We start from the raw sequence: 27,061 nt of genomic DNA on the forward strand, positions 1-27,061 counted from the left end.
TTTGCAAACCAAACCAATTCAGAAAAGAGAAAATTTTAATTGGCCAAGGACCAGACAAAATCAGCTCAGCCTTGCTGTTAATCACAGAAATGACAATTAGAACAACAGGTATTTTTCCTAATACCAATAAAGATTGTAAGATTGTAAACGTCTGATGGTATCACAGAAAAAGAAAGGCTTATTATCTATGAAAAGGGAAATTGTTGAATAAACTGGAGTAGATTTGTGCTATAAAATATTATGCAGTTCTTAAGAGCGTGAGGTAACTTTCTACATATGTAGAAAGAAGTCTCTAATATATTCTTTAAAGATTTTATTTATTTATTTGAGAGAGAGAGAGAGAAAGAGAATGCACATGAGTGGAAGGAGATGGGGAGGAAGGAGATGGGGAGAGAAAGAATCTCAGGTAAACTCTGTGTTCAGCACAGAGCCCGACAAGGTAGCTCAATCCCACGACCCCGAGAGCATGACCTGAGCTGAAACCAAGAGTTTGGATGCTTAACCAACTGAGCCACCCAGGCGCCCTGAAGTCTCTAATATTTTTAAATGAAAAAATCCTGTCTTAGAATAATAAGCATAGTGTAATCTCATTTTTATAAAAACCAAATAATCCTGCCTCTTGTAAGCAAGCAAACCCTTATAAGTGCACATAAAATGGAAACATTTATAGATATTAAGTGGGTCCATTTATTAAGGTAATTCCTGCATTACAACGTGGGAGCTTTCAGGAGGCTGTGAGCAATGTTCTTTCTGCTGTTGGCACTGCCATCCCATTTACTTGTTTTCCATTATTTATAAAATCTAATATGCAAGTTTTAGCTTTTATAGTAATATCATTCCCCAAGGACACAGTGATAAGTAGATGAGGCCTTAGCAAAGAGATGTGTACAAGCTTGAAAGTTCTTAGTGATTCTTTAATACCTATGTGAATGTTCCTGAAAGCTTTAAGAACATTTGTATCCAGATCTTCAAAATCTTGATTCTGCTGAGATTTTTGTTCACAAAATCATTTTGATTTTGTTCTGAGCTTGGGATAAACCATTATTCAGGAAGTTTTTAAAAAGGCTATTAATTTTAGAGACAGAGTCTGGCATGTGGCCAAGTCACTTTCTATCAGATGTTTGACACTTGAGTGGTAACATTAACTGGTTCATGCCATTAGGATGCTATTATTTAGTGCACCAGTAATGGGCCAAATGATTTTCAGTGTAATGCCTATTCCCAGGGAGATTCTTAAGAAGAATAGAGTTCATTATGCTCACTGATGCTATAAGATTAGGAATCAAAGGAAAAACAGAGTAATCACAGGGAGATATACAAGTGGTAAAGGGACAAAGATATAAGGCAGCTTAATGCAATTGAAAATACACTCTGCCTAGTGGTGCTAGAGACCTTTGCTAGAGACCAAGTTGTACCACTAGCTGTGTAAGTATGCTGGGCCTCCTCATCTGAAAATGAAGGATTAGATTATGAATTTCTTAGCCAATTTTTCTCCAGTTCCTAAGTTACCATGAAGCTTTCTCAGGGACAGAGATGGGAAAGGCTACGCAGAAGGCTAACAAAGGTGGAGTTCTAGTCTTCTCGGGCCTGATAAAACCAGAACAGCCCTGCTTCTCTCCATTTTGTACACTAGTGTTCTATGTAATATTTAGTTTGAAATAACAGACTTTAAAAACCTCTCCATTGTGGTATGCCTGGGTGGCTCAGTGGTTAAGCGCCTGCCTTTGGCTCAGGGAGTGATCCTAGAGACCTGGGATCGAGTCCCACATCGGGCTCCCTGCATGGAGCCTGCTTCTCTCTCTGCCTCTCTCTCTCTGTGTCTCTCATGAATAAATAAATAAAATCTTTTAAAAATGAAAAATAAAAACCTCTTCACCAGATTATTTCTTTGTTCCCAACTAGTTCTCAAAATTCTCTGGTTGCAAGTATAGACGGAAGATATCACAGTGGACTTTACCAAATTCACAATTATCACTTTGTCGAAGGAGTGTTTCCCAAAGTGCATTCTCTGGAACTCTGGTGTTAATAGAAAAAAAAGAGGGGGCGGGCAACTATCTGGAAAAATATGTTTCATAAAATCTTAACTATAGGGACACCTGGGTGACTCAGCAGTAGAGTGTCTGCCTTTGGCCCAGGGTGTGATCCTGGAGTCCCGGGATCGAGTCTCACATTGGGCTCCCTACTTGGAGCCTGCTTCTCTCTCTGCCTATGTCTCTGCCTCTCTCTCTCTCTCTCTCTCTCTGTCTTTTATGAATAAGTATATAAAATCTTTTTTAAAAAAAACTTAACTATAGGACTTCTCAGAGCCATTTATGTGTTTATGAACAATGTGAGCTTTAGACAGGCTACTATAACACTTCTCCATACTTCTTGATGCTTTATCCTATGTGACCTGTTTCCCACTGAGCTCCTTCTCCATTACCCTTACACAAATATATTACAAAGTTCTATAGTAATTACCTTGCAAGATCTCTCTAGAACATTCATCATCTTCATTCTCACTGCCAACCAAAGCCATACAAAAGGAGCAGTCCCATATGTTTAACTGCAATCTAATTAGATTCTCTTTCCCAGGAAATAAGGTTGGGAAACAAGGTAAATGTGATGTGATGAAAGGGAAGCTTTGAGCAAATGGAACAGATAAATGGAATGTAGAGAAAGAGAAGAGGAAAATCAGGTGTAATGAGAAGCAGAAATGAATGATCTCATGTCAATGAGGAGAAGGGGCAAAGTAGCTGTTTCTTTTCTTTTTTTTTTTTTTTATTTATGATAGTCACAGAGAGAGAGAGAGAGAGAGAGAGAGGCAGAGACATAGGCAGAGGGAGAAGCAGGCTCCATGCACCGGGAGCCCGATGTGGGATTCGATCCCGGGTCTCCAGGATCGCGCCCTGGGCCAAAGGCAGGCACCAAACCGCTGCGCCACCCAGGGATCCCAAAGTAGCTGTTTCTATGTCTGGTGACTCCTGCTCTAGAGTTCAGTTCCTGGCTGTACTTCTTTCCTTGCTTCATGTTTCTTCCCCAGTTCTGTGTGTGATGATCCTCTTCCTCCTTGTTGTCATTCTCTAATTCTACTTCTCTTGTGCTGACCATTGTGCTGGTATTAATAACAGAGGACTCTGTTTTGAAAATATTCCAGAATCAGAATTCAAATCCCAACATAGCAGTATTTCTAGGACCCATCACAAGTGTATTAAGAAAATTTTGCAGAACTGTATTTCATAAAAAAAAAAACCAAGGATCTCAAAAACGTGTAAATATCATCTCTTTCTTGCCATTTGTATAGATTTCATGATGATGCTCCGCCCCCCCGCAAAAAAAAAAAAAAGATATATTGAGGTCTTCATCTCCAGTACCTTAGATTGTGATCCTATTTGGAAAGAGGGTTTTGCAAATGTAATTAGTTAAGATGAGGTCATTCCAGAGTAGGGTGGGCCCCTAGTCCAATACAACTGGTGTCCTTTTAAGAAGATGGCAGTGAGGGGTGCCTGGATGGCTCAGTGGGTTAAGTGCCTGCCTTCAGCTCAGGTCATGATCCCAGTCCTGGGATCAAGCCCTGCATCCGGCACCCTGCTCAATGAGAAGTCGGCTTCACCCTTCCCTCTGCCCCTCTCCTCTGCTTGTGGTCTCTCTCTCTCTCTTTTTTTTCTCTCTTTTTCAAAAAAAAAAAAAAAAAAAAAAAAAAAACCTTAAAAGAAGATGGTAGCCAAGACTGTGAAGACATGTAGGGAGAAAATAGCCATATAACAATGGCAGCAAAGATCAGAGTGATGCATCCAAAAGCCAAAGAATGCCAAGGATGCTGGCAAACACTAAGAGCTATAAAAGCAACGAAGGATTCTTCCCTAGAGCCTTGAAATAGATAACATGTTCCTGCTGATGTCTTGATTTCAGATTTCTAGCCTTCAGAACTGTGAAGTTTATTTCTGTTGTTTCAAGATACCAGGGTTGTTTTTTTTTTTCTTAAGATTTTGCATATTTATTTGAGAGAGTACGTGCACAAGCAGGAGGAGGGGCAGAGGGAGAAGGAGAGTCCCCACTGAGCAGGGATCCAGACACAGGGCTCAATCCCAAGATCCTAGGATCATGACTTGAGCCAAAGGCAGATACTTATCCTACTGAGTAACCCCAGCACCCTACCACCAGGTTTTTTTTAAATCAAGTTTTTAATTTTAATCCAGTATACTTAATATATAGTGTTACTAGTTTCAGATCTACAGTATTGTATTTCAGCGATCCTATACATTACTCAGTGCTCATCATGATAAGTGCATTCCTTAATCCCCATGACTTGTTTCACCCATCCCTCCACCGACCTCCCCTCTGGTGACCCAACAGTTTGTTTTCTATAGTTGAGAGTCTGTTCCTTGGTTTGTCTCTCTTCCTCTCTCTTTTTCCTTTGTCTTGCATCTAAAATTCCATATATGAAGAAAATCAGATATTTGCCTTTTCTGCCCTATTTCACTTGGCATCCATGTTTTTGCAAAGAGCAAGTTTTTATTCTTTTAATGGCTCAGTAATATTACATTGTATATGTATACCACATCTTCTTTATTTATTCATCAACTGATGGACACTTGGGCTGGCTCCATATCTTGGCTATTATAAATAATGATGATAATTAATATAAGGATGCATGTATCCCTTAGAATTAGTGTTTTTGTATTCCTTGGGTATTGCTCAATAGTGCAATTGCTGGGTAATAGGGTAGTTCCATTTTTAACTTTTTGAGGAATCTCCATACTATCTTCCACGGTGGCTGTACCAGTTTACATTCCCACCAACAGTGTATGAGGGTCCCTCTTTCTCCACTTGTCTCTTGTGTTGTTGATTTAGGGCTTTAATCCATTTTGGGTTTATTTTTGTATAGGGTGTAAGAAAGTGGTCCAGTTTCATTCTTTTGCATGTAGCAGTCCAGTTTTCCCAGCACCATTTCTTGCAGAGACTCTCTTTTTCCTACTGCCTCTTTGAAGATTAATTGACCTTATAATTGTGAGTTTATGGGCAGCCTGGGTGGCTCAGCAGTTTAGCACTGCCTTCAGCCCAGGGCCTGATCCTGGAGACCTGGGATCGAGTCCCGCATCAGGCTTCCTGCATGGAGCCTGCTTCTCCCTTTGCCTGTGTCTCTACCTCTCTCTCTGTGTGTCTCTCATGAATAAATAAATAAAATCTTAAAAAAAATAATAATAATAATTGTGGGTTTATTTCGGGGATTTCTATCCTGTTCCATTGATCCAGGTGTCTATTTTTATGCCAGTACCATACTGTTTCAATTACTACAGCTTTGTAATATAACTTGAGGTCTCGAATTTTGGTACCTCTAGTTTCTGTTTTGCTTTATCAAGATTGCTTTGGCTATCCGGGGTCTTTTGTAATTCCATGCAAATTTAAGGACTGTTTGTTCTAGTTCTGTGAAAAATGCTGTTGGTGTTTTGATAGGAATTGCATTAAATTTGTAGATTGCTTTGGGTAGTGTGGATATTTTAACAGTATTTGTTCTAATCCACGAGCAGGATTATCTTCTCATTTGTTTCTGTTATCTTCAATTTCGTTCATCAGTATTTTATAGTTTTCAGACTACAAGTCTTTCACCTCTTTGATTAGGTTTATTCCTAGGAGGGATGCCTAGGTGGCTCGGTGTTTGATCGTCTGCTTTTGGCTCAGGTAGTGATCCTGGAGTCCTGGGATCGAGTCCTGCATCAGGCTTCCTGCTCAGCAGCAGGGAGCCTGCTTCTCCCTCTGCCTGTGTCTCTGCCTCTCTGTGTCTTTCAAGAATAAATAAATAAAATCTTTTTAAAAAAAGTTTATTCCTAGGCATTTTACTGTTTTTGGTGCAATTGTAAATGGGATGGCTTTCTTAGTTTCTCTTGCTGGTGCTTCATTATTAAGATATAGAAATGAAATAGATTTCTGTGCATTGATTTTGTATCCTATATCTTTACTGAATTCATCTATCGGTTCTAGAAGTTTTTTGATGGAGTCTTTTAGGCTTTCTATATATAGTATCATGTCATCTACAAATAGTGAGAGTTTTACTTTTCCTTACCAATTTTTGATGGCTTTTATTTCTCTTTGTTGTCTGATCATGGCTAGGATTTCCAGAGCTATGTTGAATGAAATGATGAGAGTGGACATCCCTGTTTTTTTCCTGATCTTAGGATAAAGCTCTTTGTTTTTCCTCATTGAGTATGATGTTAGGTGTAAGTTTTTCATAAATGAATTTATTACATCTTCCAAACCTACTTTGTTGAGGGCTTTTATCATGAATGGATGTTGTACTTTGTCAAATGCTTATTCTGCATGAGTTGAAATGATCATATGGTTTTTATCCTTTCTCTTGTTGATGTGACATCTCACAGTGATTGATTTACAAATATTGACCCACCCTTGCATCCTGGAAGTAAATCCCACTTGGTCATGGTGAATGATTTTTTAATATATTGTTGGATTTGATTCATTGGTATTTTGTTGAGGATTCTTGCATCTTTATTCACGAGAGATATTGCCCTGTAGTTCTCTTTCTTTGTGGTTGTCTATCTGTTTTGGTATCAGGGTACTGCTTGCCTCACAGAATGAACTTGGAACATTTCCTTTTTCTTCTATTTTTTTGGAATAGTTAAAGAAGGGTAAGTATGAAGTCTTCTTTAAATGTTTGATAGAATTTGCTTATGAAGCTGTCTGGTACTGGATGTTTATTTGTTGGGAATTTTTTGATTACTAATTCAGTATCACTGCTAGTAATCGGTCCATTCAATTACTTCTTGCTTAGTTTTGGTAGGTTATATGTTTCTAGGAATTTATCTACTTCCTCTAGGTTGTCCAATTTTTTGGCATACAATTTTTCTTAATATTCTATTACAATTGTTTGTATTTCTGTGTTGCTGGTTGTTACTTCTCTTTCATTTGTGATTTTGTTTGTGTCCTTCCTCTCTCTCTCTCCTCTTTGAATGAATCTGGCTAGAGGTTATCAATTTTGTTGATTTTTCCAGAGAAATAGCTCCTGGTTTTGTTGATCTGTTTTATTGTGGGTTTTTTTTTTTAAGTTTCTATATCATTTATTTCTGCTCTAATCTTTTTGTTTCTCTCTTACTGCTGGCTTTGAGTTTTGAGTTTTTGCTCTTCTTTTTCTAGCTCCTTTAGGCATATGATTAGATTATTTATTTGAGATTTTTGTTGCTTTTTGAGATAGGCCTGTATTGCTGTAAATATCTCTCGGAACTTAGATGCTTTTGCTGTATTCTAAAGATCTTGGACTGTTGTGTTTTCGTTTTCATTCATCTCCATACAATTTTTTATTTCTTGATGACCCATTCATTGTTTAGTAACATTTTATTTAACCTCTATGTAGGGCAGCCCCGGTGGCGCAGCAGTTAGGTGCCACCTGCAGCCTGGGGTGTGATCCTGGGGACCTGGGATCGAGTCCCACATCGGGCTCCCTGCATGGAGCCTGCTTCTTCCTCTGCCTGTGTCTCTGCCTCTCTCTCTTTGTCTATGAATAAATAAATAAAATATTTAAAAAAATAAATAAATAACCTCTATGTATTTTTTTTTTTTTTTATTGGTGTTCAATTTACTAACATACAGAATAACACCCAGTGCCCGTCACCCATTCACTCCCACCCCCCGCCCTCCTCCCCTTCTACCACCCCTAGTTCGTTTCCCAGAGTTAGCAGTCTTTACGTTCTGTCTCCCTTTCTGATATTTCCCACACATTTCTTCTCCCTTCCCTTATTTTCCCTTTCACTATTATTTATATTCCCCAAATGAATGAGAACATATAATGTTTGTCCTTCTCCGACTGACTTACTTCACTCAGCATAATACCCTCCAGTTCCATCCACGTTGAAGCAAATGGTGGGTATTTGTCATTTCTAATAGCTGAGTAATATTCCATTGTATACATAAACCACATCTTCTTTATCCATTCATCTTTCGTTGGACACCGAGGCTCCTTCCACAGTTTGGCTATCGTGGCCATTGCTGCTAGAAACATCGGGGTGCAGGTGTCCCAGCGTTTCATTGCATTTGTATCTTTGGGGTAAATCCCCAACAGTGCAATTGCTGGGTCGTAGGGCAGGTATATTTTTAACTGTTTGAGGAACCTCCACACAGTTTTCCACAGTGGCTGCACCAGTTCACATTCCCACCAACAGTGTAAGAGGGTTCCCTTTTCTCCACATCCTCTCCAACATTTGTTGTTTCCTGCCTTGTTAATTTTTCCCATTCTCACTGGTGTGAGGTGGTATCTCATTGTGGTTTTGATTTGTATTTCCCTGATGGCAAGTGATGCAGAGCATTTTCTCATGTGCATGTTGGCCATGTCTATGTCTTCTTCTGTGAGATTTCTGTTCATGTCTTTTGCCCATTTCATGATTGGATTGTTTGTTTCTTTGGTGTTGAGTTTAAAAAGTTCTTTATAGATCTTGGAAACTAGCCCTTTATCTGATATGTCATTTGCAAATATCTTCTCCCATTCTGTAGGTTGTCTTTGAGTTTTGTTGACTGTATCCTTTGCTGTGCAAAAGCTTCTTATCTTGATGAAGTCCCAATAGTTCATTTTTGCTTTTGTTTCTTTTGCCTTCGTGGATGTATCTTGCAAGAAGTTACTATGGCCGAGTTCAAAAAGGGTGTTGCCTGTGTTCTTCTCTAGGATTTTGATGGAATCTTGTCTCACATTTAGATCTTTCATCCATTTTGAGTTTATCTTTGTGTATGGTGAAAGAGAGTGGTCTAGTTTCATTCTTCTGCATGTGGATGTCCAATTTTCCCAGCACCATTTATTGAAGAGACTGTCTTTCTTCCAATGGATAGTCTTTCCTCCTTTATCGAATATTAGTTGCCCATAAAGTTCAGGGTCCACTTCTGGATTCTCTATTCTGTTCCACTGATCTATGCGTCTGTTTTTGTGCCAGTACCACACTGTCTTGATGACCACAGCTTTGTAGTACAACCTGAAATCTGGCATTGTGATGCCCCCAGATATGGTTTTCTTTTTTAAAATTCCCCTGGCTATTCGGGGTCTTTTCTGATTCCACACAAATCTTAAAATAATTTGTTCTAACTCTCTGAAGAAAGTCCATGGTATTTTGATAGGGATTGCATTAAACGTGTATATTGCCCTGGGTAACATTGACATTTTCACAATATTAATTCTGCCAATCCATGAGCATGGAATATTTTTCCATCTCTTTGTGTCTTCCTCAATTTCTTTCAGAAGTGTTCTATAGTTTTGAGGGTATAGATCCTTTACATCTTTGGTGAGGTTTATTCCTAGGTATCTTATGCTTTTGGGTGCAATTGTAAATGGGATTGACTCCTTAATTTCTCTTTCTTCAGTCTCATTGTTAGTGTATAGAAATGCCACTGACTTCTGGGCATTGATTTTGTATCCTGCCACGCTACCGAATTGCTGTATGAGTTCTAGCAATCTTGGGGTGGAGACTTTTGGGTTTTCTATGTAGAGTATCATGTCATCGGCGAAGAGGGAGAGTTTGACTTCTTCTTTGCCAATTTGAATGCCTTTAATGTCTTTTTGTTGTCTGATTGCTGAGGCTAGGACTTCCAGTACTATGTTGAATAGCAGTGGTGAGAGTGGACATCCCTGTCTTGTTCCTGATCTTAGGGGAAAGGCTCCCAGTGCTTCCCCATTAAGAATGATATTTGCTGTGGGCTTTTCATAGATGGCTTTTAAGATGTCGAGGAATGTTCCCTCTATCCCTACACTCTGAAGAGTTTTGATCAGGAATGGATGCTGTATTTTGTCAAATGCTTTCTCTGCATCCAATGAGAGGATCATATGGTTCTTGGTTTTTCTCTTGCTGATATGATGAATCACATTGATTGTTTTACGGGTGTTGAACCAGCCTTGTGTCCCAGGGATAAATCCTACTTGGTCATGGTGAATAATTGTCTTAATGTACTGTTGGATCCTATTGGCCAGTATCTTGTTGAGAATTTTTGCATCCATGTTCATCAGGGATATTGGTCTGTAATTCTCCTTTTTGGCGGGGTCTTTGTCTGGCTTTGGAATTAAGGTGATGCTGGCTTCATAGAACGAATTTGGAAGTACTCCATCTCTTTCTATCTTTCCAAACAGCTTTAGGAGAATAGGTATGATTTCTTCTTTAAACGTTTGATAAAATTCTCCTGGGAAGCCATCTGGCCCTGGACTCTTGTGTCTTGGGAGGTTTTTGATGACTGCTTCAATTTCCTCCCTGGTTATTGGCCTGTTCAGGTTTTCTATTTCTTCCTGTTCCAGTTTTGGTAGTTTGTGGCTTTCCAGGAATGCGTCCATTTCTTCTAGATTGCCTAATTTATTGGCGTATAGCTGTTCATAATATGTTTTTAAAATCGTTTGTATTTCCTTGGTGTTGGTAGTGATCTCTCCTTTCTCATTCATGATTTTATTAATTTGAGTCTTCTCTCTCTTCTTTTTAATAAGGCTGGCTAATGGTTTATCTATCTTATTAATTCTTTCAAAGAACCAACTCCTGGTTCTGTTGATCTGTTCCACAGTTCTTCTGGTCTCGATTTCGTTGAGTTCTGCTCGAATCTTTATTAGCTCCCTTCTTCTCTTGGGTGTAGGATCTATTTGCTGTTTTTTCTCTAGCTCCTTTATGTGTAAGGTTAGCTTTTGTATTTGAGTTCTTTCCAGTTTTTGAATGGATGCTTGTATTGCGATGTATTTCCCCCTTAGGACTGCTTTTGCTGCATCCCAAAGATTTCTAACGGTTGTATCTTCATTCTCATTAGTTTCCATGAATCTTTTTAATTCTTCCTTAATTTCCTGGTTGACCCTTTTATCTTTTAGCAGGATGGTCCTTAACCTCCATGTGTTTGAGGTCCTTCCAAACTTCTTGTTGTGATTTAGTTCTAATTTCAAGGCATTATGGTCCGAGAATATGCAGGGGACAATCCCAATCTTTTGGTATCGGTTCAGACCCGATTTGTGACCCAATATGTGGTCTATTCTGGAGAAAGTTCCATGTGCGCTTGAGAAGAATGTGTATTCAGTTGAGTTTGGATGTAAAGTTCTGTAGATATCTGTGAAATCCATCTGGTCCAGTGTATCATTTAAAGCTCTCGTTTCTTTGGAGATGTTTTGCTTAGAAGACCTATCAAGTATAGAAAGAGCTAGATTGAAGTCACCAAGTATAAGTGTATTATTATCTAAGTATTTCTTCACTTTGGTTAATAATTGATTTATATATTTGGCAGCTCCCACATTCGGAGCATATATATTGAGGATTGTTAAGTCCTCTTGTTGAATAGATCCTTTAAGTATGATATAGTGTCCCTCTTCATCTCTCACTACAGTCTTTGGGGTAAATTTTAGTTTATCTGATATAAGGATGGCTACCCCTGCTTTCTTTTGAGGACCATTCGAATGGTAAATGGTTCTCCAACCTTTTATTTTCAGGCTGTAGGTGTCCTTCTGTCTAAAATGAGTCTCTTGTAGACAGCAAATAGATGGGTCCTGCTTTTTTATCCAGTCTGAAACCCTGCGCCTTTTGATGGGGTCATTAAGCCCGTTCACATTCAGAGTTACTATTGAGAGATATGAGTTTAGTGTCATCATGATATCTATTCAGTCTTTGTTTTTGTGGACTGTTCCACTGAACTTCTTCTTAAAGGGGAATTTTAAGAGGCCCCCTTAAAATTTCTTGCAGAGCTGGTTTGGAGGTCACATATTCTTTTAGTTGCTGCCTGTCTTGGAAGCTCTTTATCTCTCCTTCCATTTTGAATGAGAGCCTTGCTGGATAAAGTATTCTTGGTTGCATGTTCTTTTCATTTAGGACCCTGAATATATCCTGCCAGCCCTTTCTGGCCTGCCAGGTCTCTGTGGAGAGGTCTGCTGTTACCCTAATACTCCTCCCCATAAAAGTCAGGGATTTCTTGTCTCTTGCTGCTTTAAGGATCTTCTCCTTATCTTTGGAATTTGCAAGCTTCACAATTAAATGTCGAGGTGTTGAACGGTTTTTATTGATTTTAGGGGGGGATCTCTCTATTTCCTGGATCTGAATGCCTGTTTCCCTTCCCAGATTAGGAAAGTTTTCAGCTAGAATTTGTTCAAATACATATTCTGGCCCTCTGTCCCTTTCGGCGCCCTCGGGAACCCCAATTAAACGTAGGTTTTTCTTCCTCAGGCTGTCGTTTATTTCCCTTAATCTATCTTCATGGTCTTTTAATTGTTTGTCTCTTTTTTCCTCAGTTTCCCTCTTTGCTGTCAACTTGTCTTCTAGGTCACTCACTCGTTCTTCCACCTCGTTAACCCTCGTCGTTAGGACTTCTAGTTTGGATTGCATCTCATTCAATTGGTTTTTAATTTCTGCCTGATTAGCTCTAAATTCTGCAGTCATGAAGTCTCTTGAGTCCTTTATACTTTTTTCTAGAGCCACCAGTAGCTGTATAATAGTGCTTCTGAATTGGCTTTCTGACATTGAATTGTAATCCAGATTTTGTAACTCTGTGGGAGAGAGGACTGTTTCTGATTCTTTCTTTTGAGGTGAGGTTTTCCTTCTAGTCATTTTGCTCAGTGCAGAGTGGCCAAAAGCAAGTTGTATTGGGAAAAAGAGAAAAAGAGAGGAGAGAAAGAAGGAAAGAAAAGAGAAAGAGAAAAAAAAAGGGAAGAAAAAGAAAAAAAAACGAAAAAAAAAAAAAAAAAGAAGAAAAAGAGAAAGAAAAAGAAAGGAGAAAAAAAGGGGGTGGGGGAAGGAAACAAATCAAAAAGCAAAACAAAACAAAAACAAAAACAAAAACAAAAACAAACAAACAAAAAAAGAACCACCGGGGAGTATCTTCTGATTCTGTGTACTTTAAGTCCCTTGGCTTCTCCTGGAAGTTGTCCGTCTAGCTGGTGTTCTGGGGGAGGGGCCTGCTGTGCTGATTTTCAGGTGTTAGCAGTTGGGGGAGCTGCTGTGCCCCTGCCTGGTGCAGGGCTCAGTGGGGGTTGTTTACCCCGTGAGGCCGCAGGAGGAACAGCCCCAGTGGCGGGGCAGCTCTGGAAACCTGGATTCAGCCCCCGCAGTAACTATGGAGCTCTCCGTCTGCAGGGCCTGGAGGCTCCGGGGCGGGGCCGCTGATCTGCTCAGCTCTGGGCAGGAGCGTCCTTGCGGTCCTGGGCCCTCCCGGCCTCTGCCTGTCCCGGGGGAGGCCGGATCCTGGGCTGTGTCCCGGCGCCCTGTGCTCCGGAGCCTGCGCTGGTGGATTCGCGCTCCCGGGCCGCGCAACCCCCTCCGCGGAGCTGCCGCCCGAGCCCCTCCGAGCTGCTCCTGGAACCGCGCAGCCCCCTCCGCACGGAGCCTCTTCTTCTGCCCGAGCCCCTCCGAGCTGCTCCCGGGGCCCCGCAGCCCCCTCCGCGGAGCCGCCGCCCGAGCCCCTTCAGCTGCTCCGGGTCCCGCCGGGTCCCGCCGTGCGCGCTGCAGCCCTTAGGGAGCTCGGCGCACTCTCCTGGGCGCGCAGTTGCTGTTATTGTCCCCGGGAGCCCGAGGGCATCCCCGCCCTCCTGGGTCCTGCTCCAACTCCCCGCGAGCCCCTTTCCGCCCGGGAAGGTCGGTGCAGCTCCTGCGTCTCCGGGACGGGGCTCTCCTGTCCTGGGGACCCTCGCCCCGGCCTCAGCCCGGCTCCTCGCGGGGCCCCTCCCCCTTGGAGGCCTTTGTTCCTTTATTTCTTTTTCCCCGTCTTCCTACCTTGATAGATGCGCGAACTCTTCTCACTGTAGCATTCCAGCTGGTCTCTCTTTGAATCTCAGGCCGAATTCATAGATTTTCAGGATAATTTGAAGGTTTTCTAGGTAGTTTGGTGGAGACAGGTGATTTGGAGACCCTACTCCTCCGCCATCTTGCTCCTCCCCCCTAACCTCTATGTATTTGTGCTCTTTCCAGATTTTTACTTGTGGCTGATTTCTAATTTCATAGCATTATGGTCAGAGAAGATGCACAGTATGACTTTGATCCTTTCAAATTTGTTGAGACTTGTTCTGTGGCCTAATATGTAATCTATTCTGGAGAATGTTCTGCGTATTGTGCCATTTTAAGATGAAATGTTCTAAATATATCTGTTAAATCCATCCAGTCCAGTGTACCCTTCAAAGCTCCTGTTTCCTTGTTGATTTTCTGTTTGGATGATCTATTGATGTAAGGGGTGGGAGTAGGGTTAATGTCCCCAACTATTATTGTATTACTATCAATTAGTTACTTTATGCTTGTTATTAATGGTTTTGTGTATTTGGATGCTCTCCTATTGGGTGCATAGTTATTCATAATTGTTATATATTCTAGTTAGATTATCTGCCTTACCATTATACATTGTCCTTCTTTGTCTCTTATTATAGTCTTTGTTTTAAAGTATATTTTGTCTGATACCAGTATTGCTACCCTGGCTTTCTTTTGACACCCATTTGCATGGTAAGTGTTTTCCTATCGCTTTGCTTTGACTCTGCAGATGCCTTTAGGTCTGAAATGAGTGTCTTGTAGGCAGCATATAAATGGGTCTTGTTTTTTTATCCATTCCGTCACCCTGCATCTCTTGACTGGAGTTTTTAGTCCATTTACATTCGAAGTAATTATTGATAAATATGTATTTATTGCCATTTTGTTACTTGTTTTGTGTTTGTTTTTGTAGTGTTTCTCTGATGCTTTCTTCTCTTGCTCTCTTTTATGGTTTGCTGCCATTCCTTAATGATATATTTGGATTTCTTTCTCTTTTTCATTACATATCTATTACTAGGTTTTGATTTGTGGTTACCATTAGGTTTGTATATAACATCTTCGGTATGCAGCAGTCAATACTAAGTCAATGATCACCTAATTTTGAACTCATTCATTATGCCTCTTCCCCATACACTTTATGGTATATGGTGTGATATTTTACATACTTTTATTTTGTGAATCCTTTGACTGATTTTTACAGTTCTACTTCTTTTTACTGCTTTTGTGTTTCCTACTTTTGATACTCTTACTTATGGTCTTTCCTTTCCACTCAGAGTCCTCTTTTACATTTCTTGTAGAACTGGTTTAGTTGTAAACTAAACTGAACTCTTTTAGCTTTTGTTTGTTGGAGAAACTCTTGGTCTCCCCTTCTGTTCTGAATGACAGCTTTGGTGGATAGAGTATTCTTGGCTGCAGATTTTTCCCTTTCCGCACTTTAAATATATCATGCCACTCTGTAAGCCACCAGTTTTTGGTACTTTGTTACAGCAGTGCTAGGAAATAAATAAGCCACTATTCTGGAGGTCCAAGTCTGAGAGCTGTCAGTTACTCCTAGCCAAGGCTTGAGTTAGTTTGGGAGTACTTAGACTCAAAGTACTTAGCAGCCAACATCAAAGAGATCGCCATGCAGGTGGATAGGGAAGAAGACAGCCCTGCTAGGCTCCTTCATTCCCCTTCGTCCACAGCAAATCCTTCCTGGACCATATGAAGGCCGGTGGTGGTGGTAGGGGGCTTCCTCTAACTTTTCCTCACTCCCTCCCTATTCCCTCCCTGTCCCCACTGTCATTACCCAATACCACAATCACCAATATGTGTGTTTTCAAACAAAATTTAATTAAAAGAGTCTTAATATCACAGTCATCAGTATATCATTTGGAAATACAACCACTTGAGATGATGGATAAGCAGCTTATAGATTTGGGCCAAGTAGTTAAAGGCCATTTGTCCTAGGCCATGGCCCCTTTAACATCTCTTGAGGTTGCCTCTCAGGCATCCTTAGTCTCTCTGTTCTTTCCCTACAGTTTGAGGCTATTTCCCCCTAATGCAGCCATTCTCACTTGCCACTCTGGTTTACCAGTATGGCTCTGTGTGTATCAGAAAGTAGGTTTGCTTTCCCAGCTGACTCCAAACTGTTTATACACTGAATCAATGTCCTGTTCTGTGGAAACTTCCACCCCTGGTGAACATCTGCTTCCTTGAGTGCTGAGAATAGATTTGGTTAGAGTAGGGAAAGAAAAAAAACAGTCCATCTAGTAAAAGCCAGATTACCTCTCCAAAGCAGGTTGGATAAATGCCATGACAGATCACAGGTTAGGGCTTCCAAGTATGCTAACAAGCCTCTGCTCCTCTGGCTGTGTCATTAGAAGGACTTCAGGTTTCTGACTTCCACCTGTCACAACCAATTTGCTCTCTGGAGTAATCTGATTCAGTTATAAAATAAGTAAAGTGGATACATAAAAAAAGAGTCTAGAAGGAAACAGCAAAATGGCAACTATGGTTTTCTCTAAGATGTAGAACTAAGAGCGGTTTTTACTTTTTTTTTCTACCTTTCTGAATTGCATGACTTTTAAATTTTTTAACAGTAATAAATTTTAGGTTTAAAACCAGGCAAATAGGGGCACCTGGGTGGCTCAGTGGTTGAGCATCTGCCTTTGGCTCAGGTCGTGATCCTGGGGTCCTGGGATTGAGTCCCGTATCAGGATCCCCACAGGGAGCCTGCTTGTCCCTTTGCCTACGTCTCTGCCTCTCTCTTTGTGTCTCTCATGAATAAATAAATAAAATCTTAAAAACTAAAATTAAAAACTAAAAATAAATAAAACCAGGCAAATAAAGCTGTCTCACGTTTGAAGGCAACAACCACCAACTCAATGCAGAAGAGTGATTGATATGCTGATTTACCTTAGCTAAAGAGAAAATTTCTTAATTAGCCAATAAATAAAAAGAAAACAGAAAATCAACTATTAATGTGTCTACTTACCAGCATTGGTTGTTAAAATGCTGGGTTCATGGCAAGGCTATATAACTTAAACTTATTGTAGATGTATCTAAATGGCACTTAAGGCTTCAAGAAATAGAACATCTGACTAAAAGTAGCTTAAATAGTAGAGGTTTATTTTACCTTATAACTAGAATTTGTAGGTAGCACTAGGTTCAGCTTCTTTGTGATTCTTTTAACCTCTTCTCATGGTCACAATATGGCTGCTGTAGTTCCAAACATCATGCCCTCCAGTAACAAAAGCAGGAAGGAGAGTGTTTCTGTTTTGTTAAAGAAGAAAATCTTTTCAGAAGTTTTCTCAGCACATTCCTGTTAGGTTCCATTGATCCAATTGGCTCACTTACTTACCCCTTCTCTGGCAGCAAGGGATGCTAGGAAACTAAATATCTGGTTTCTTCAGCCTGTAGTGGAAAGGAAGGAGTCTCTTTCCACTAAGAGGCATTATGGGTGCATGGCTGTGGGCGAGGCACCCAGGATTATCTGCCACAGCGGAGGATTTAGAGGAAGTCCAGAGAAGAACATTCAAAATTATTAAGTCCTTTACAAAAACCTTCATAACAATCTAATATTTCTTAGCCTGAAGAAAAGAAAGCTAGCAGTCAGGTTAATAACTTACTTTGAAAGTATGACATTTTTATACCACAGATAGCTTCTCACTATCTATCACATACAAAGCACTGTGACAGGTGCTTTTAAAAATATGAAAATGTCACGGAGGAAGGAAAAATATCTGCTACTTGCTTACTGTATGTAGTCAGGCAGTTTGGCAGATGATTTAAATAGATCATTTCTTTTAAGATCACTCCTTTAAGGGAGGACTTATTGGGTTTATTTTACAGATGAGGAAATGGAAATCTCAAGGAATCAGACCATTTTTGCCAACCTTCCCTCCTGAGCCCTTTCACCTTGCACCAATCCCATACCAAGCAATGCTCCTTCGAAGGGGAACACAATGGCTGGATTACACAGGTATACACAGAATATGATGCAGTCAAACCATGAGTTTCTGCATTGATAACAGATAGTAGAGGTAAATATGATGATCTCAAAGCAATTAGGTGTTATTTATTTTCCTCTTACATTTACTTAATTTTAATGGTATTTTGAAAGATGAGAATGTCTTTGAAAGTTTTAGCAGAGATCAAGATAGGCGCAAGAGGAGTGTGTTTGGCTTATTATAGTTTCTTTTCATATTTATGTTGTTTTGGTGGTTCAAAAAAAGAGTGATATATATTGCATACTTTATATTTATTATATTTATGTTATATACTCTATATAATGTTTATATTCAACATAATACTGGAAGTCTTAGCCACAGCAGTCACACAACAAAAAGAAATAAAAGACATCCTGGGGCACCTGGATGGCTAAGTGGGTTGAGCAGCTGACTCTTGGTTTCTGCTTAGGTCATGATCTCCTGGACCAAGCCCTGCATTGGACTCTGCGCTCAGATTCTCTCTCCCTCTCCTGCCAGTTCACGCATGCACATGATATTTCTCTCAAATAAATAAATAAAATATTTAAAAAGAAGGCATCCAATTTGGTAAGGATTTTAAGAATTTTAAAGGCATGTTTTGTTACTTTCTAATTCCCATTTCTTTATATAGACCTGTTTTTCTCTCTCTGAAAGCTTTTAGAATTGTAACTCTATCCCATCTGATTAAAACTTTGTGATGTTCTTTACTGGTATGGAACATATATTTTATCCATTATGCTTCACACTCAATATCCCCTTCTACCCTAAATTTTCATTCTTTATTTCTGAAAATGTTTCTCATATATTTCTTCAATAATTTTTCTTTAATTTCTCTGTTCTCTCTTTCTAGAAGTCTGTTAGTACAATGCAGAATCATGTTTGATCCTCTCATTTTCTTCTCTTTTCTATCCAATTTTCCATCTCACTGACTCTCTGTTCTAATTTCTAAAAGATATCTCCACTTTATTCTCCAACTACTCCATTGATTTTTATGTAACAGCAATCTGATCCTCTTTTGGATATAATAATTCTCCCAAATCTCTGAGGATGTTAATCCTTTTGATCTTGGTATTTACTATTTTTCCCTGGGGTTTCCTCTTATTCCTATCTGTTCTGGTCTCTATGCTTAGAGGTTGTCTCTAAATGCCTGGTGATCCTTGATTTTCTAAACATGTTGAGTGAAGGCCTTGAAAACTGATTGGAAGCTCTTTGTGCAAGTGGTATGGTAGACTTTCCTAGAAAACAATCTGACTATTTTGTGAAGAAATACCCGATTGTCAATATATGTGGGTCTTTTTTTAAAAGCCAGAACAGAGAGAAATCCAATCTTCAGTATAAAAAAGTATACAAAGTATACAATTCTGATAGGTTGTATCCTTGGAGGTGAGTGGGAGGAATGGGATCACTCAGTTAATATCCCTCTTTTTCAAAGACTTTTTTTTTTTTTTTAACTCATGAGAGACACAGAGAGAGAGGCAGAGACACAGGCAGAGGGAGAAGCAGGCCCTATGCAGGGAGCCCAACGTGGGACTTGATCTCGGGTCTCCAGGATCACAGCTTGGGCTGAAGACGGCGCTAAACCGCTGAGCCACCTGGGCTGCCCTCAATATCCCTCTTTTTCTGCTACTCCCCATCTAACAATGTATCTGAAAATCTTGAGTTCCTTGGTTTAATTCTCAGGTCAATAAATCTTCAGTATTTTTCCTGGGATTGTATCTGATTGTGTGAGGGCAGCAAGAAGACCTGTATGATCTAAATGCTTTTAAAATCGGGATCCCTGGGTGGCGCAGCGGTTTGGCGCCTGCCTTTGGCCCAGGGCGTGATCCTGGAGACCCGGGATTGAATCCCACGTCGGGCTCCCGGTGCATGGAGCCTGCTTCTCCCTCTGCCTGTGTCTCTGCCTCTCTCTCTCTCTCTCTGTGACTATCATAAATAAATAAAAATTGAAAAAAAATATTAAAAATAAATGCTTTTAAAATAGATGTTTAAGCAGTTTTGTATCTCTGCCTCCAAATATAATCAATTTCACCAATTCCTGAGCCTTTCAGGGGTATGGAGGCATGAATTAGCTTCCTTTTTTGTTTATGCCTTACTTATTCAGCTTTCTCTGGTTTTCCAGTAAGTTAAAGCTTGTATATCTACTATTAGGGATCTAAAACTTAAATGATATCTCTTATCCACTAGTATCCCTAATGGCATTTTCTTTGACCTTTTGGGTGTATTCTCTTTGTTAGTTCTTTTCAGCAATTATTTTGCCATCATTTAACTGTGGTTTCAGGAGGCAACAGAGAAATATGTGCATTCAGTCTATAATGTTTAAACAGAATCACATCTAATATTCTACATGCTTTTAGTTTACATAGTTGGCCATATTGAAGAATACAATTTAATATGCTATTCTTTTATGTATTGTTTTATTTATTTATTTTTGTAAAGAGAGAGAGAAAGAGAGGAGAAGGGGAGGGCAGAGAGGGATAGAGAGAGAGAATCTTAAGCAGGCTCTATGCTCCGCGAAGAGCCCAATATGAGGCTATATCTCATAACCCTAAGGTCACGACCTGAGCTAAATTCAAAAGTCAGATGCTCAACCAACTGAGTCACCCACTCAGGTACCCTGTCTTTTATATATTATTTTTTAAAGCATTTTTCCAGGATAATATATCACTACTTTTTGAACACTGGCATGATAGTCACATAATTCACTCTTATTTCAAGTATACAATCTTCTTGTCTCTAATTAGCCTCTCTCTCTCTGTCTCCCCCACCCAAGCATATGTGTATCTCTGTGTGTATGATATATGCATGATGGTTCTAAGAAATGCTACTAAAACATTTGAATGTAGGCAGAATCAATCATTTCACATTTATCTTACGGTTTTATGGAAATAATGTTCATAATCTTTGAAGAAGGAGAAAATGAACTTCATTTAGCATTAGGAAAAAATTGATCTTCTATCTTGTCAGTTATATCTGGTGAGGGGTATAAATGTTGTTGGATTTAGGTGCTTTAAAAAAAACTGTATTGGGCAGCCCAGGTGGCTCAGCAGTTTAGGCTGCCTTCGGCCCAGGGCATGATCCTGGAGTCCCAGGATTGAATCCCATGTCGGGCTCCCTGTGTGGAGTCTGCTTCTCCCTCTGCCTGTGTCTCTGCCTCTCTCTCTCTCTCTCTCTTTCTGTGTGTGTGTGTGTCTCATGAATAAATAAATAAAATCTTAAAAAAAAAACACCTCTGTATTACTTTTGTTTCTTGTTTGGACTGCTTTTTGCATTTCTGGTCCTTTCACATTTGATATTTAAGACACACAGAGCCAGCTTTTTTTTTTTTTTAATTTGGGTGTACACATTCCATTTCTATAAATCCCAGAGGATCCAATATGTGTATGATAGTAAATTATGGTCATGGAAAATATATTGTAGTTTTCAAAAATCATTAAACATCATGAAATTCTAATCAGTAAAAAAAAGTCACAGGCCCTATTTCTATTTACCAAACCACCAAAAAACCCAAAATAGATGTGGCTGCTTCCACTCCTCCACTTTTTAAAAAAATTTTATCTATTTATTCATGAGAGGCACAGAGAGACAGACAGAAAGATGCAGAGACACAGGCAGAGGGAGAAGCAGGCTCCATGCAGGGAGCCCAACGCAGGACTTGATCCTGGGTCTCTAGGATCACACCCCAGGCCGAAGGCAGCACTAAACCGCTGAGCCACTGGGGCTGCCCTCCACTTTTTTGTTTACGTTATTAAACCATCTTTCCTTGAACCTGAGACTCCTTCTTCCTAACTTGGGAGTTTGATGGCTGTTGACAATGTTGCCTGTGTCTTGCTGCCCTACCTTTGCTATGCAAAATAATAGAGGGCAAGAGACCTGGGAAATATAACAGATAATCATCATTTAACTATGAGACATTGTTATCTAGAAAGAGCTATATTCTATACTAACACCAATTCTATATATCTTCCCCATCAGTAAAATGGATTCAGAGGCCAATTTGAAGTTAAACAACGAGAAGAATAGATAAGGTGAATGTTATAAGAGAATATGTTTGACAAAATGCCTCAGAGATGCTTTCCTTGTGCAGATTACAAGATTGTCTTAGAGACAAGATGTAATAAGGATGGGAACTTTTCCTGAACAGAAAGATGTCTGTGCAAAGTTTCAATCTTCTGAGAACAGAGCACTGGTAACTGGTGCCCTTATAATCACTTTCCTTAGAAGTAGGTGTTGGAAGCAGTAATGACCAAGTAAACTTGGATCAAATCATAAAAACAAGGGAGAAATTACAATTATGTGGAAATGGTAGAATTCTGAGTTTCATCAGAATTGAGAGTGTCAGAATGGAGGAAGGGAAAGCTACAAAATAATCATAAATATGCTCCCACTATAAGAAAACACTTTTAAGGGAACACAGAAAGGAAGATGATTAAATGGCCAGGGAGAAGGGGATTCTATAAATAAAATTCTTTCCTTTCAATTGGGAATGTTTCTGATACAGAAGAAAGTTCTTAAATGTACTTAATGATGTACACAACTAGTGGTGAATTTAGATTCTTAAAGAACAAGCACAGAAGTTATTGCCCTTATAATCTCTGAATTCCAGGAAGCTTGGACATAGATTAGTACACAATTGAAGTTGCTAAGCTCCTTAGCTTGAGCGTTTTGATTAGTTATTAAAATATGCTGCCTTTTTTTCAGCCAGAAGAAAGAATCTAGAATTACCCTTCCACCATAAACAACTAGAAAACTGGACAAAATATGGGAAACACCTATTTTTAGATATTAGATATAAGGCAACAGTTGACTTTATCCCTGAGAAAAGAAAAATAATAGAGATGAGCCCCCTTCCCATTGCCTAGGTTTTCTCTCTTAGGATAATTCTTAGACTATGACACAGAAAGAGTCTGACAATCTTCTGGGATTAAGGAGACAGAGATTAGAATTCAGGCAATTAGAATTTATAGGACAGAGTACCAGAGAGGATAAAGCTACTTGGAGAAAGAACTTCAGAAATTTGCATGAAACTCCCTCATGTTTTGACAAAATACCAATATGTAAATATATAGGATGAGACCATATGAAGCTGGAAAAGAGCAGCTTCCAAGGAAGGAACAATTACTGGGGAGCTGTAAGATGAAATGTCCCTATACCCACACGTTAATTATTAGAGTTTCTTCTATCTAAACTAGAGACACTTCACTGAATACAAAGGACATTTGGTAGAGACTCCATGAGGGCTATACCTTAGAAATGGGACTATATTAGCTCCAGAAAAAAAGCTTCTCTAGACTCACCCTAAAAAGACGTTTCGATAACCTTAAAAGGATCAAACTAACCTTCCAATAAGTTACCTACTGTTCAGAAAATATTTAACACTTTTTTAAGGCATACAATGTTCATCCCCAAATACTATGAAATTCCCAAGATCTAGTATCCAATAAAAAAATGACTAAGGAACAAGACAGTGATGTCTATTCTTGGCACTTTTAGTCAATATAGTATTAGAAGTCCTAACCAGAGCAGTTAGGCAGAAAAAGAAATAAAAGTCATCCAAATTGGAAAGGATGAAATAAAACTGTCACAGTTTGCATATGACATAAAAATCCTAAAGACTTTACCAAAAATTGTTAGAACTGATAAACAAATTTAGTGGTTTTAGAATACAAAATCAAAGTATTAAAAAATCTATTGCATTTCTATACATTGATAGTGAATTATCAGAAAGAGAAATTGAGAAAGCAATTCCATATACAACTGCATCAATAAAAATAAAATACTTAGGAATAAATATAATCAAGGAGGTAAAGACCTGTATACTGAAAACCATAAAACATTGGTGAAAGAAATTGGAGACAGGGGCACCTGGGTGGCTCAGTGGTTGAGCTCTGCCTTTGGCTCAGGGCATGATCTCAGGGTCCGGGGATCAAGTGTTGCATTAGGGTCCCCGCAGGGAGCCTGCTTCTTCCTCTGCCTATGTTTCTGCCTCTCTCTACAGAGAGTCATGTCTCTCATGAATAAATAAATAAAATCTTTAAAAAAAAAAGTACTTGGAGACAAATAAATATGAAGATATTGTATGCAAATGAATTGGAAGAATTAATATTGTTAAAATGTTCATACTACCCAGAAAAATCTACAAATTCAATGCATTCCCTATAAGAACTCCAATGGCAGTTTTTCACAGAAATAGAAGAAATAATCCTAAAATTTGTTTGGAACCCCAGATAGACAAAGCAATCTTGAGAAAGAAGAATAAACTGGAAACATCATTTTTCCTGATTTCAAATTATGTTACAAAGTTATAGTAATGAAAACAGTGTGGTATTTCCATAAAAACAGAACAATAGAACAGAATAGAGAGCCCAGAAATATATCTATGCATGTATGATCAATTAGTTTATGACCAAGGAGCCAAGAATATGGAAAGGACTGTCTCTTCAATAAGTAGTATTGGGAAAACTGGACAACCACCTGTCAAAGAATAAAACTGGACCATTATATTAAGGCATATACAAAAATTAACTCAAAATAGGGCAGCCCCGGTGGCGCAGTGGTTTAGTGCCGTTTGCAGCCTAGGGCATGATCCTGGAGACCCTGGATTGAGTCCCACGTCAGGCTCTCTGCATGGTGCCTGCTTCTCTCTCTGCCTGTGTCTCTGCCTCTCTCTCTCTCTCTCTCCGTGTCTCTATGAACAAATAAATAAATAAATAATCTTAAAAACAAAAACAAAAATTAACTCAAAATGGATTAAAGACTTGAAAATAAGCCTCAAAAACGTATAACTCCTAGAATAAAACAGGTAATAAGCTCCTTAAGATTGGTCCTGCTTATGAGTTTTTAGATTTGGTACCACAAACAAAGCACGAGACATAACAAACATTGGTGATGATGTGGAGAAGAGGGAAGCCTCATACACTATTGGTAGAAATGTAACTGGTGTAGCCACTATGGAGGAGCTTCAAAAAATTAAAAATAAGACTACCATATGACCCAGCACCTCCACCTTTGGGTATTTATCTGAAGAAAACAAAAACACTAACCTGAGAAGGTATCTGCACCCCCATGTTCACTGCAGCATTACTTACAATAGCCAAGACATGAGAGCAATGAAAGTGTCCATTTGCAGATGAATGGATAAAGAAATGTGGTATATATATTCATTATGTTGTACACCTGAAACTAATAGAATGTTACATGTCCATTTTACCTCAATAAAAATAAAATTTGACAACTGAACAAATTGGCTTGGGAAAAGGATACTGTAAGTGTGACTTTCTCACCAGAGTGTGAAAGACTTAAGTATCCACAAGCAAATTGTAAGAGAGGATGATGCTGAAAGAGACTTGAAGTATTGCAAACTGAAGATTCACGATGAGAAAATGACTCAAGTGTGGCTATTGACACATCAGTGCTGAGAGGAATTAGTCAGATAAAAAGTATCTAGCTGGCTCAGTTGGAAGAGCATGTGACTCTTGATCTCAGGGCCATGAGTTCGAGCCTCACAATTGGGTGTAGAGATTACTAAAAACAAAAATAAAACAAAACAAAAAAAACATAAACTTAAAAAAAATTTTAAAGGCTTAACAAACTTTGGAGGACATCAAAAATCAACAGTCTGGGGAGAAAATTAAATTAGTCTTTCAGAGAGGACACATGAGACAGTGATGTAGTAAAGTTTGGACATGCCTGTTGTGGCAGTTTTATTAACATGGCCACAAATTCTTTGGCACTTGTTTTATCTGTGCTTGAATAGACTGCTTCAATCAATATTGTACAGCAGAAGTGACACTGTGTTCTTTGATCACTGGAACACTCATTCTTGGAGCTCTGAGTGGACATTTAAGAAGTCCATCATCCCTGAGGCTGCCGTCTGACCAGGAAGCCCAAGTCACATGGAGAGGCCACATGTAGTTGTTGTGGTTGACAGTACCATCTGAGTATATATTTCAGCCATTGTAGCAGAAGTGAATCCCCTTGCTCAACTGTTTATCAGCACGCAGCCATTCGTGTTACCCCCAGCTGAGGGCCCAGACATCATGAAACAGAGAAGAGCCATCCCTACTATGCCTTTTCAGAATTTCTGATCTATATAATTTATGAATTTAGTAAGAAATTTTGCTTTACAGGGCTCCTGGCTAGCTCAGTCAGTAGAGCATGTGACTCTTGATCTTGGAGTCGTAAGTTCAAGCCCTACACTGGGCATAGAGCTCACTTAAAAAATTTTCTTTTTGTTTTACACCATTGAAGTTTTGGGTCAGTTGTTAGACAACAGATGTTGATCTTTGTTCAGAGCTGTGTTCCCTTAAAATTTATATATTGAAGCCTTTGTATCTCAGAATGTGAACTGTATTTTGAGATGGGACTTTTAGAGGTAATTAAATTAAAATGGGATCATTAGATGAGCCCTAATATAATCCAATTGGTGTCCTTATAAAGAAGAGGAGATTAGGACACAAAGAGAGACATCAGGGACATGCAGGCATGGAGGAAAGACCATGTGAGGACACAGCAAGAAGGAGGAGATGATTTGCAAGCCAAGGAGAAAGACCTCAGAGGAAACCAGACTTGCTGACACCCCGTTATTGGACTTCTGGCCTGCAGAACTATGAGAAAATAAATTTCTATTGTTTAAGCCACCCAGTCTTTGGTACTTTGATATGGAAGATCTGGCAAACTAAAGAAAAATCTTTCTCCCCTCACCACCCTCCCCACCCCATTCCCACCTGACTTTGTCAAATCATTGAGTGAACCTCAGACTCCTCCCCTCCCCTAGTGTTTTGGTGCTAAGCAACTCTCATTTTTTATAAAGTCTAGACCTGGACTCCTGATCAAACCCAAGGGAATGGCATTCTCTTAACAGAGACTGGATATGAGATTTGGGAAGAACCTGAGGATCTCTCCAATGTGGGCTCACAGGGCAGACAGGACCAGCCTGCAAAGGCAAGCTGATAGAGCAGACACCCAGAGAGAAGCAGGTGAAAGAGATGGGGAAAATTGTTAAAGGCTTCCTTTTTCTAGTCTAATAGAACTTTCTTGAGATCCAGCTATATCCCATATATTCTGAGAGATGATCTGGTATTCTTATCGTAGACTCTCCATTCTGATTAGGTTAGCTCAAGCTGGTTTCTATGACTTGCAACCAGAGTCCTAAATAACCCAAGTGTCAAGTTGGGTCCACCAACAGTGGATATCTTCAGGGTGGGGGCCTAGATAGAAGAATATGATAGGACTCCTGACCTCTGCCCTCACTCCTGGCACACCCAGAAATGACTGGAAAGACCTTTGGTGAGGTCAGGAGGTCTTACATGAGCAAGGGGGCAAGATGAATCAGGAAAATTTGAGCTATTACTGTAAATGTGATCTCATTTGTACTCATAGCTTTGA

General features: G+C 39.5%; 1 long non-coding RNA gene across 4 annotated transcripts in view; it reads left to right on the forward strand.

The window, feature by feature from the left end:
• The window catches only part of LOC140639152 (uncharacterized), a 114,777-nt gene that overhangs the window by 48,974 nt on the left and 38,742 nt on the right, over positions 1 to 27,061 (forward strand). For 3 of the 4 annotated variants that reach the window (XR_012035991.1, XR_012035994.1, XR_012035992.1), the window contains one exon: positions 17,541 to 17,670. The exons of the other annotated variant lie outside the window; for it this stretch is intronic. This is a non-coding gene — a long non-coding RNA (uncharacterized lncRNA). The remainder of the gene's footprint in view (positions 1 to 17,540; positions 17,671 to 27,061) is intronic. 4 annotated transcript variants of the gene reach the window in all.

Source organism: Canis lupus, chromosome 1, assembly GCF_048164855.1.
Source record: "Canis lupus baileyi chromosome 1, mCanLup2.hap1, whole genome shotgun sequence".
In the NCBI taxonomy this organism is placed as follows: Eukaryota; Metazoa; Chordata; class Mammalia; order Carnivora; family Canidae; genus Canis; species Canis lupus.